The 13,190-nt window shown below is 42.7% G+C and overlaps 1 protein-coding gene across 1 annotated transcript in view; it reads right to left on the bottom strand.

The window, feature by feature from the left end:
- Positions 1-13,190, bottom strand: part of ESR1 (estrogen receptor 1) — a 276,181-nt gene that overhangs the window by 41,690 nt on the left and 221,301 nt on the right.

The following is a 13,190-nucleotide window of genomic DNA, read 5'->3' as shown; positions in this document are numbered from 1 at the left end:
CAATCCCTGTTCAGAGCACCTCAGAATCCCCTCGTGGGGAAACCTTGTTCTGTGCTTTACCGTCTTTAGATGTGGTCCATCTGCACTTAAGTAGTGGGAGAAGGAACTTGAAAGAACATTTGCTTACGGTATGTCCCGGAAGTTTATCCTTTATAGAAATGAAAGCCTATTTCCACATGCAAAACAAAGAATCCTAATGCATGTAGGCAGATCAAACCTGCACTTGTATATCAGACAAAAGGTTAGTATCCAAAATCTATAAAGAACTTACCAAACTCAACACCTGAGAAACAAATAATCCAGTGAAGAAATGGGCAGAAGACATGAATAGAAAATTTTCCAGAGAAGACATCCAGATGGCCAACAAGCACATGAAAAGATGCTCAATGTCGCTCCTCATCAGGGAAATACAAATCAAACCCACCATGAGATACCACCTCACACTGGTCAGAGTGGCTAAAACGAACAACTCGGGAAACAACAGACGTTGGTGAGGATGTGGAGAAACGGGAACCCTCTTGTACTGTTGGTGGGAATGCAAACTGGTGCAGCCACTCTGGAAAACAGTGTGAAGGTTCCTCAAAAAATTAAAAATAGAATTACCCTATGACCCAGCAATAACACTACTAGGAATTCATCCAAATGATACAGGTGTACTGACTCATAGGGGCACATGTACCCCAATGTTTATAGCAGCACTCTCAACAATAGCCAAATTATGGAAAGAGTCCAAACGTCCATCAACTGATGAATGGATAAAGATGTGGTATAAAGGTATATATACAATGGAATACTAGTTGGCAGTGAGAAAGAATAAAATCTTGCCATTTGCAACAACGTGGAGGGAACTGAAGGGTATTATGCTAAGTGAAATAAGTCAGTTTGAGAAAGATATCATATGTTTTCACTCATATGTAAAATTTGAGAAACTTAACAGAAGACCATGGGAGAAGGGAAGGGGAAAAAATAGTTTCAAAGAGAGTGAGGAAAGCCTTAAGAGACGCTTAAATACAGAGAACAAACTGAGGGTTGATGGGGGGAGGGGGAAATAGGCAATGGGCATTGAGGAGGGCACTTGTTGGGATGAGCACTGGGTGTTGTACATAAGCGATGAATCATGGGAATCTATTCCCAAAGCCAAGAGCACAGTGTATACACTATATGTTAGCTAGATTGACAATAAATTATACTTGAAAATATTAAAAACAATAAACAAATCTTACAAAATGTAGTTACCTCATAGCCTCCCTTTGTATGAGAAGACACTGATGGAAAAAGAAAACAGGGAGGTCAACATAAGACATTTAATTAAGTTGTCCTGCAAAGTGCAATATGAGTAGAAAAAGATTACAAATTAAGGTGCCGTTGAAAATCAATAGTAGGGTCTGAGGTGGGAATCAGTCTGAGGTGGGACCCAGTCGGAGGCAGGACCGGGGCTGAAGTGGGACCAGCTCTGAGCTGGGGGCCCGTCTGACGTAGGACCCAGGCCTGAGGCCGTCCTGGTTTTGAAGTCAGCCCGGACGCCGGCCGACGGTTTCCACACCCAGCCTGGAAACCGAAACGCTCACGTGAAGCCTGAAAGCCCATGAAGGGAACGACTGCGACGCTGGGATCCCGAGACGGGGCCTCCCCGCCTGGAGAGGCAGCCAGCGAGCGGCAGGTTCGGCGGCTGGGCAGCTGGGAGAGTCATTACTGTGATCTGTGGGACATTCTATACATGAGCTGATACTTCTCTTCCTTCTCCTCAGTCTCTAAGAATGCAGATTAAAAAAAAACAAAAAAAAACTAAAAAAAGGGGAGAGGTTTGCAAGATGGCGGCTTAGGAGGACGCTGGGCTCACCGCGCGTCCTGCTGATCACTTAGATTCCACCTACACCTGCCTAAATAACCCAGAAAACCGCCAGAGGATTAGCAGAACGGAGTCGCCGGAGCCAAACGCAGACGAGAGGCCCACGGAAGAGGGTAGGAAGGGCGGCGAGGGGGTGCGCGCTCCACGGACTGGCGGGAGGGAGCCGGGGCGGAGGGGCGGCTCGCCTGCCAAGCAGAGGAGTCTGGCTGGCAAAAGCGGAGGGGCTGGGGGGGACTGTGTTCCGACACCAAGCGCGACTTAGCCTCTGGGAGGTCATAAGTTAACAGCTCTGCTCGGAAAGCGGGAAGGCTGGAGGACAAAGGGAGGGAGAGCTGCTGAGCCCCCTGACGACAGAGCTCAGTTTGGTGGGGAACAAAGGCGCTCGCCAGCGCCATCTCCCCCGCCCATCCCCCAGCCAAAATCCCAAAGGGAACCAGTTCCTGCCAGGGAACTTCCTCGCTCCGCGCAAACACCCAACTCTGCGCTTCTGCGGAGCCAAACCTCCGGCAGCGGATCTGACTCCCTCCCGCTGCCACAGGGCCCCTCCTGAAGAGGATCACCTAAGGAGAAGCGAGCTAAGCCTGCCCCTCCTACCCCCGTGCACCTTGCCTACCCACCCCAGCTAATACGCCAGATCCCCAGCATCACAAGCCTGGCAGTGTGCAAGTAGCCCAGACGGGCCACACCACCCCACAGTGAATCCCGCCCCTAGAAGAGGGGAAGAGAAGGCACACACCAGTCTGACTGTGGCCCCAGCGGTGGGCTGGGGGCAGACATCAGGTCTGACTGCGGCCCCGCCCACCACCTCCAGTTATACACCACAGAACAGGGGAAGTGCCCTGCAGGTCCTCACCACGCCAGGGACTATCCAAAATGACCAAGCGGAAGAATTCCCCTCAGAAGAATCTCCAGGAAATAACAACAGCTAATGAGCTGATCAAAAAGGATTTAAATAATATAACAGAAAGTGAATTCAGAATAATAGTCATAAAATTAATCGCTGGGCTTGAAAACAGTATACAGGACAGCAGAGAATCTCTTGCTACAGAGATCAAGGGACTAAGGAACAGTCACGAGGAGCTGAAAAACGCTTTAAACGAAATGCATAACAAAATGGAAACCACCACAGCTCGGCTTGAAGAGGCAGAGGAGAGAATAGGTGAACTAGAAGATAAAGTTACGGAAAAAGAGGAAGCTGAGAAAAAGAGAGATAAAAAAATCCAGGAGTATGAGGGGAAAATTAGAGAACTAAGTGATACACTAAAAAGAAATAATATACGCATAATTGGTATCCCAGAGGAGGAAGAGAGAGGGAAAGGTGCTGAAGGGGTACTTGAAGAAATAATAGCCGAGAACTTCCCTAAACTGGGGAAGGAAAAAGGCATTGAAATCCAAGAGGCACAGAGAACTCCCTTCAGACGTAACTTGAATCGATCTTCTGCACGACATATCATAGTGAAACTGGCAAAATACAAGGATAAAGAGAAAATTCTGAAAGCAGCAAGGGGTAAACGTGCCCTCACATATAAAGGGAGACCTATAAGACTCGTGACTGATCTCTCTTTTGAAACTTGGCAGGCCAGAAAGAATTGGCACGAGATTTTCAGGGTGCTAGACAGAAAAAATATGCAGCCGAGAATCCTTTATCCAGCAAGTCTGTCATTTAGAATAGAAGGAGAGATAAAGGTCTTCCCAAACAAACAAAAACTGAAGGAATTTGTCACCACTAAACCAGCCCTACAAGAGATCCTAAGGGGGACCCTGTGAGACAAAGTCCCAGAGACATCACTACAAGAATAAAACATACAGACATCACAATGACTCTAAACCCGTATCTTTCTATAATAACACTGAATGTAAATGGATTAAATGCGCCAACCAAAAGACATAGGGTATCAGAATGGATAAAAAACCAAGACCCATCTATTTGCTGTCTACAAGAGACTCATTTTAGACCTGAGGACACCTTTAGATTGAGAGTGAGGGGATGGAGAACTATTTATCATGCGACTGGAAGCCAAAAGAAAGCTGGAGTAGCCATACTTATATCAGACAAACTAGACTTTAAATTAAAGGCTGTAACAAGAGATGAAGAAGGACATCATATAATAGTTACAGGGTCTATCCATCAGGAAGAGCTAACAATTATAAATGTCTATGCGCCGAATACCGGAGCCCCCAAATATATAAAACAATTACTTATAAACATAAGCAACCTTATTGATAAGAATGTGGTAATTTCAGGGGACTTTAACACCCCACTTACAGTAATGGATAGATCACCTAGACACACGGTCAATTATGAAACAAGGGCCCTGAATGAGACATTGGATCAGATGGACTTGACAGATATATTTAGAACTCTACATCCCAAAGCAACAGAATATACTTTCTTCTCGAGTGCACATGGAACATTCTCCAAGATAGATCATATACTGGGTCACAAAACAGCCCTTCATAAGTTTACAAGAATTGAAATTATACCATGCATACTTTCAGACCACAATGCTATGAAGCTTGAAATCAACCACAGGAAAAAGTCTGGAAAACCTCCAAAAGCATGGAGGTTAAAGAACACCCTACTAACGAATGAGTGGGTCAACCAGGCAATTAGAGAAGAAATTAAAAAATATATGGAAACAAACGAAAATGAAAATACAACAATCCAAACGGTTTGGGACGCAGCGAAGGCAGTCCTGAGAGGAAAATACATTGCAATCCAGGCCTATCTCAAGAAACAAGAAAAATCCCAAATACAAAATCTAACAGCACACCTAAAGGAACTAGAAGCAGAACAGCAAAGGCAGCCTAAACCAAGCAGAAGAAGAGAAATAATAAGGATCAGAGCAGAAATAAACAATATAGAATCTAAAAAAACTGTAGAGCAGATCAATGAAACCAAGAGTTGGTTTTTTGAAAAAAATAAACAAAATTGACAAACCTCTAGCCAGGCTTCTCAAAAAGAAAAGGGAGATGACCCAAATAGATAAAATCATGAATGAAAATGGAATTATTACAACCAATCCCTCAGAGATACAAACAATTATCAGGGAATACTATGAAAAATTATATGCCAACAAATTGGACAACCTGGAAGAAATGGACAAATTCCTGAACACCCACACGCTTCCAAAACTCAATCAGGAGGAAATAGAAAGCTTGAACAGACCCATAACCAGCGAAGAAATTGAATCGGTTGTCAAAAATCTCCCAACAAATAAGAGTCCAGGACCAGATGGCTTCCCAGGAGAGTTCTACCAGACGTTTAAAGCAGAGATAATACCTATCCTTCTCAAGCTATTCCAAGAAATAGAAAGGGAAGGAAAACTTCCAGGCTCATTCTATGAAGCCAGTATTACTTTGATTCCTAAACCAGACAGAGACCCAGTAAAAAAAGAGAACTACAGGCCAATATCCCTGATGAATATGGATGCAAAAATTCTCAATAAGATACTAGCAAATCGAATTCAATGGCATATAAAAAGAATTATTCACCATGATCAAGTGGGATTCATTCCTGGGATGCAGGGCTGGTTCAACATTCGCAAATCAATCAACGTGATACATCACATTAACAAAAAAAAAGAGAAGAACCATATGATCCTGTTAATCGATGCAGAAAAGGCCTTTGACAAAATCCAGCACCCTTTCTTAATAAAAACCCTTGAGAAAGTCGGGATAGAAGGAACATACTTAAAGATCATAAAAGCCATTTATGAAAAGCCCACAGCTAACATCATCCTCAACGGGGAAAAACTGAGAGCTTTTTCCCTGAGATCAGGAACACGACAGGGATGCCCACTCTCACTGCTGTTGTTCAACATAGTGCTGGAAGTTCTAGCATCAGCAATCAGACAACAAAAGGAAATCAAAGGCATCAAAATTGGCAAAGATGAAGTCAAGCTTTCGCTTTTTGCAGATGACATGATATTATACATGGAAAATCCGATAGACTCCACCAAAAGTCTGCTAGAACTGATACAGGAATTCAGCAAAGTTGCAGGATACAAAATCAATGTACAGAAATCAGTTGCATTCTTATACACTAACAATGAAGCAACAGAAAGACAAATAAAGAAACTGATCCCATTCACAATTGCACCAAGAAGCATAAAATACCTAGGAATAAATCTAACCAAAGATGTAAAGGATCTGTATGCTGAAAACTATAGAAAGCTTATGAAGGAAATTGAAGAAGATTTAAAGAAATGGAAAGACATTCCCTGCTCATGGATTGGAAAAATAAATATTGTCAAAATGTCAATACTACCCAAAGCTATCTACACATTCAATGCAATCCCAATCAAAATTGCACGAGCATTCTTCTCGAAACTAGAACAAGCAATCCTAAAATTCATATGGAACCACAAAAGGCCCCGAATAGCCAAAGGAATTTTGAAGAAGAAGACCAAAGCAGGAGGCATCACAATCCCAGACTTTAGCCTCTACTACAAAGCTGTCATCATCAAGACAGCATGGTATTGGCACAAAAAACAGACACATAGACCAATGGAATAGAATAGAAACCCCAGAACTAGACCCACAAACGTATGGCCAACTCATCTTTGACAAAGCAGGAAAGAACATCCAATGGAAAAAAGACAGCCTCTTTAACAAATGGTGCTGGAAGAACTGGACAGCAACATGCAGAAGGTTGAAACTAGACCACTTTCTCACACCATTCACAAAAATAAACTCAAAATGGATAAAGGACCTAAATGTGAGACAGGAAACCATCAAAACCTTAGAGGAGAAAGCAGGAAAAGACCTCTCTGACCTCAGCCGTAGCAATCTCGTACTCGACACATCCCCAAAGGCAAGGGAATTAAACGCAAAAGTGAATTACTGGGACCTTATGAAGATAAAAAGCTTCTGCACAGCAAAGGAAACAACCAACAAAACTAAAAGGCAACCAACGGAATGGGAAAAGATATTCGCAAATGACATATCGGACAAAGGGCTAGTATCCAAAATCTATAAAGAGCTCACCAAACTCCACACCCGAAAAACAAATAACCCAGTGAAGAAATGGGCAGAAAACATGAATAGACACTTCTCTAAAGAAGACATCCGGATGGCCAACAGGCACATGAAAAGATGTTCAGCGTCGCTCCTTATCAGGGAAATACAAATCAAAACCACACTCAGGTATCACCTCACGCCAGTCAGAGTGGCCAAAATGAACAAATCAGGAGACTATAGATGCTGGAGAGGATGTGGAGAAACGGGAACCCTCTCGCACTGTTGGTGGGAATGCAAATTGGTGCAGCCGCTCTGGAAAGCAGTGTGGAGGTTCCTCAGAAAATTAAAAATAGACCTACCCTATGACCCAGCAATAGCACTGCTAGGAATTTATCCAAGGGATACAGGAGTACTGATGCATAGGGCCACTTGTACCCCAATGTTCATAGCAGCACTCTCAACAATAGCCAAATTATGGAAAGAGCCTAAATGTCCATCAACTGATGAATGGATAAAGAAATTGTGGTTTATATACACAATGGAATTCTACGTGGCAATGAGAAAAAATGAAATATGGCCTTTTGTAGCAACGTGGATGGAACTGGAGAGTGTGATGCTAAGTGAAATAAGCCATACAGAGAAAGACAGATACCATATGGTTTCACTCTTATGTGGATCCTGAGAAACTTAACAGGAACCCATGGGGGAGGGGAAGGAAAAAAAAAAAAAAGAGTTTAGAGTGGGAGAGAGCCAAAGCACAAGAGACTGTTAAAAACTGAGAACAAACTGAGGGTTGATGGGGGGTGGGAGGGAGGAGAGGGTGGGTGATGGGTATTGAGGAGGGCACCTTTTGGGATGAGCACTGGGTGTTGTATGGAAACCAATTTGTCAATAAATTTCATATATAAAAAAAAATCAATAGTAGTAGGTTTTGTTGCATTTAAAGAGTTTCTATATCTTTGATGCCACAAAATCTCTCAGCATATGCTCTGAAATGCCATGACTCCATAAATATTTGTATGATCAAGAGGTTTACATACACAACTCTTTGGTATGTGGAACAAAATGCTGGAGACAGAAAATTATAAGCAATATATCTTGAAAGATGCAAAATGTGAATGGCTGTATCTCACAGCTTATTACTTGAGATGAGGGTGGTTAAGACTTTGGTGTCTGACTGCCAGGGTTCAAATCCTGGTGCATCTGTTTACCAATTATGTGACTTTGAACCGATTACATAAGCTGTGTGCCTGAATGAGCATATAGATAGACTCACCCACATTGGACGTAAGTTGAACGAGAAATAAGTACTCCATTGGGATGTGGTAGCTGTTTGATCCAGCAGGTTTGCCCGTGTGGATCAATAAAGAAATAGTACCAGAAATGAGGCAGTGCCATAAGAAACGTTTGCTCCCTTGGTGCCATCTTCCTTGGTAGGTGACTTTCCCTTGCAGGGACCCAAGATCCTTCTGACCTCTAGTTCTGCCCTGTCCATGTCCTTGAAATGTTCTTCATTTGCACAGTTTTTGGGGAAAGGGCTGGGGTGGGCACAGAATGTGCATTGGCAGGAAGTGCTGTGAGCACCAGATGGCTCACGCAAAGGACAAGCTTTTCACCCCTCACTTCACATATGGCCAAAAAGAATAGTGGGAAGAAAGAACCTCCTAGAAGGTGAAGTCAGAGTACACGGAGAACAATGGAAAGCTCCTTTTCCCTAGAGAACAGATTTAGGGACTCAAAGAACTTTCAGGATCCTTCCCATAGAAGCCTTCCCTCATTCTGCCCAGTAGGATTTCACAACTGCTATGAAAGAGTGATACTGACTATTCCCCCTTCCCTTTTTTCTCAGTGGGAGCTTTAACTGCAGTTACTTTGCCCTTACTCCAACACTGGATATTAAGTGTATTTGTGGGGTGAGGCTGCCAAACTAGGAGTCACATCCATGCTTGATGGAGTGGACTGCACATCACTGAAAAATCTTTCAGCTGATGGACTTAGGGTGGGTACAGCGATAGCTACAACGTTGAACCATTTCCCTCGGGGAAGAGCAGTGTGTCCTCTACGTGTGGGAGAAATGGATATGTGCTAACCAGAAGTGAAGACTGACAAAGACTGACTGATGTATTCACCAAAATGCATTTCCTTTTCTCCTGCATTTCCCCCTAGACAACATTTCCCAGCCTCCCTTGTACTTAAGAGTGGCCATGTGCCTGGATTCTGCCTAATGAAAAGTGCGTGGAAATCATGTACATCATTTCTGTGATGAAAGAGTGAAAAATCAGGTGTGCCCTTCCTAGTCCTTCTCCTCAGTCTACTGCCCAAATGAAGAGCATCTCCAGGACCCAAGTAGAATCAAAAGTTGGAAAAAAAAAAAAAAAGAAAAAAAAAGAAAAAAAAAAGTTGGAAGGATTCTGGTCTCTGAATGAGAAGATCACCTATCAAGATGCCTACACTGGACTTGAGTAAGAAATAAACTTTTGTGTGTTGAACAGCTGAAATTTTAGGGATATCTGTGGCAACTGTTAGCCTGAACCCCATGATAAAGAATAGATGCAGGAGTCTGACTACTCCTGCCCCAGCACACTCTTGACACACTGACACACAAGCACATTTAGAATACAAAAATATACTTACCTTCTGTAGACATGGCTACTGACTGATCAAAGGGATATAAGAAATATATTCTACGGCACCTTGCTTTATAGATTCTAATCACTTCCAACTGACATGATTAGGAAAGATGTCAATGAGTCTATGGCATTTGATGTAGGTCTCCAAGGATAGATTGAGTAGGAGGAAGAAAATCGCAGGCAGATTAACTGGAATCAATAAAATTTGACAGGCGGGAGTAATGGCAGAGTCATGAGGAATCCAGCTGGTAGAGTTTGGTGTTTATAAGGAGAGAAACTTAGAAAGAGAGCTTAGTCAGCATGTGGTACGCTTAACAAAAGGCTTAGGACATAATATATAAGAAAAGATCATGGAAGGCTTATCAGTGAGTGACATGATCATGATGCTTTGGTATATTTAATTTGGCGTCAGTGTGCAGAGGAGAGTGAGGGAGAGAGGGGAGTCTGGAAAGAGACTGCAGGCATGAGGAAGGAAGAGAAGGCAAAAGACTGTGACCATGGTTACAAAGATAAACAATGGACAGTTTGGAAGTCTTCCGTGAAGGAACAATCAACAGACTTGGTGAATGATCCACAGAGTTGGGCAAAGAAAGGAAGAATTTAAAAACACCTTTGAAACTATATACCAGGATGACTGGAAAGATGATGGAAGAAATAGAAAAAGTCGGAGGGCCTGGGTGGCTCAGTCGGTTGGGCCTCCAACTTTTGATTTCAGCTCAGGTCATGATCTCACAGTTCGTGATCAGGCCCCATGTAGGGCTCCATCCATGCTGGGTATGGAACCTGCTTACGATTCTCTCTCTCTCTCTCCTTCTGCTTCCCCACACATTCACACTCTCCTTCTCTCAGAAAGAAAGAAAGAAAGAAAGAAAGAAAGAAAGAAAGAAAGAAAGAAAGAAAGAGGAAGGAATAGAAAAAAATTGAAGAAATAAAGAAAACTAGAGGATTTATCATACGCCAGTAGAAGAAAAAATTCCTTTAAAAATTATTGAATTTAAAATTTCACAGGACTATCTACTAGACATGACACCCAGGAAACTGTTTGTCTAGAACTTGAGAAAGAGGCCAGAACTAAATGTACGAAGTTGGACTAGTTTTTTCCACTTCCTACAGTGGGCATCTTTTCAAATTGGCACATCAAAATACAGCTCACCTTTGAAAATTTTTTTTAAACATCATTTATTTTTGAGAGAGAGCGTGATCAGGAGAGAGGCAGAGAGAGAGGGAGATACAGATTCTGAAGCAGGTTCCAGGCTCTAGGTTGTCAGTACAGAGCCTGATGAGGGCCTTGAACTCATGAACTATGAAAGCATGACCTGAGCTGAAGTCAAATGCTTAACTGACTGAGCAACCCAGGCACCCCTCACCTTTTAAATGAATATGTAGTATTTTTACTCTATTTATATTTATTTAAGTGTTCCCCTATTGATGGGCATTTATATTGTTTTCCATTTGGGGCTACAACAAACAATGTGCAATTATCATGCTTGCACACATATTTTCCACACTTGCAAAAGTGTACAGAAAAATTCTGACACATATAATAGCAGAGCCAAGGAGTAAAAACATGTAAAACTTTAATAAGTATTGCCTAAATGCCTTCCAAAATAGTTGTACTAATTTACATTGCCCCAAACAGAGCATGAAAAATGTCTGGAAACAGATTTTGGAGGTATTTGAATAGAGACGGTTAAAACTGGGAAAAGGTGTGAGCCTATTAAGAAAAGCAGAGAAAGAGACAGAGACAGACTGACAGTGAAACAGAGAGACAGACAGACAGAGAGAAAAAACAGGCAGAGGGAGGAAACTGGAGAGCTACAGCATCTCTGTCATAGAACCAAAGTGGAACCAGTCAAAAGGAGGAGTGGTCAGAGAAGTGGCAGAACAGGAGAGGCCACGATGTTGAAAGTTAGAAGGTCACCAGGAAAAGGTGTAGACTGGGATGGACTACAGAGAGGGACTGAGAGGGAGGGAAGGAGAGAGACATGGAAAAATCAATGAGTGCAGATTTGATATCAACATAGAAGGTATGCCTTTTTCTAACTGAAGAATAAAAGAAGAAAGCGTGTGAAAAGGGAGAAATTCTGCATTTACTGTTAGAAATAGTATCATTTCAAATTGTTTAGTAAATAGGAAGTGATATTATTTGCAGAAAATGTGGGAAGGTAGATTGAGGCTGGAGATGTGAGGACACGAGAGGAAACCGTAAACGGTGTTAGGGCCCTGGGATTGGATAAGGCTTAAGCATGCCCTTGGATTTCTGGCCCTTGTCCAGTCTTCTCAAGTCCGTTCCTTACTGCCTACCTTGCAATTCTCACTGCACAAAACTTCTGAACAGACGATCCACAGCATTTGCTTGTGATGTTTGGATTATCATCCCCATCCTCCACTTCCTGCTCTTGGATAGCTCTTTCTCACCTTTCAAGGCTCAGATAGGTATCTCCTCTTCCAGGAAGAGACAGTCTACCATTCTCTACTGTGTTATATACTCTTCCTCTGTGCTCTGGGAGTATAGTTTATACCAGTGGTCAGCAAATGCTTTCTCTATAAGACCAGAGGGTAGATAATTTAGACTTTATGGGCAATACAGTCTTTTTTACACTGACTCAACACTTTATGGTGAAAGCAGCCACAGACAACATGTAACCAATGAGCATGACTGTGTCCCAATAAAACTTTATTTACAAAAATAATAGCAGACTGGATTTGGCCTATAGGCCATGCTTTGTTCATGTCTGCTGTATACACTGTCCTGTATTCAATGAATTTATTGAGCACCAATGATGTGCCCATGTCGGGTGGTGAGAATGTAATGAGGAGCAAGATAGGAATGTACCTGCCTCAAAAGAACTTACAATCTACTTAGGAGGCAGATAGTTAAAAAGAAAAAGAAAAAAAGGAATAATTTGATACAGTTGGGATTCGTGGCATGAAGGAGGAAGAAAACTAGGTGTTCGGGGAATGAAGAACAGGGAGCCCTATGTGGGACAGAAGTCTGAGATGGCTACAGGGCATCCTAAGAGATCTCAGAGACCTGAATGAAGCTCAGAAAAACCTCTGAGTCTAGATATTCAGCTCTGGGGGCTGCCACTGGAGACTGTCTGAGAGCAGAGAGAGAGGAGCAGACACCATGATGGGGAATACTGCCTGAAAGGAAGACAAGTCTGCGGGAGACACACGAGAGGACCCGTGCGGAAGATGGAAGAGAACCAGGGAGGAAGATGTGAAGAAGTACCGAACAATCTCTACATATTGGGTCAAGGAAGACAAGCATGGGTTTGGGCCAGATCAAGATGGTATCCTGGCCTTTTCTAGCAGTGCTGAGTAGCCTGGGGCTGAAAGGGAAATAAGTAGATGGTGGATAGGCACTGAAGCAAGCACACTGACTCTTTAAGGATGGAGAAAAGTTGAGGGGACAGAGATTCTAGAGGGTAGTTTGCAGTGACTGATTATGGGGCTTAAGATGGACCAGGAGGAAAATAAAATCAGAAAACTGTTTGTAATCAAGAATAGGAGGTGTTAAGTATCAAAGACAAAGAATAGGTCCAGTAGGAAGAAGGGATAGTGGAAGCAGGAGCTACAGAGACTATATATCCTGGAGAGTGAGCTTCCAATTTAAGATGTTGCTGGTGGTAGCGTTTCCAGTGAGTGGCATATACGAAAGGAGAGACAAAGCCGAATAGCTGGAATGTAGAACCTTAAGAACACTGAGACCAATGCCCCTGTCATTATAACAAAGCACAGTATTA

This window comes from Felis catus, chromosome B2 (assembly GCF_018350175.1).
Source record: "Felis catus isolate Fca126 chromosome B2, F.catus_Fca126_mat1.0, whole genome shotgun sequence".
In the NCBI taxonomy this organism is placed as follows: Eukaryota; Metazoa; Chordata; class Mammalia; order Carnivora; family Felidae; genus Felis; species Felis catus.
The sequence above is the reverse complement of the archived record's forward strand: the minus strand, read 5'-3'. Positions and strand labels throughout refer to the sequence as shown.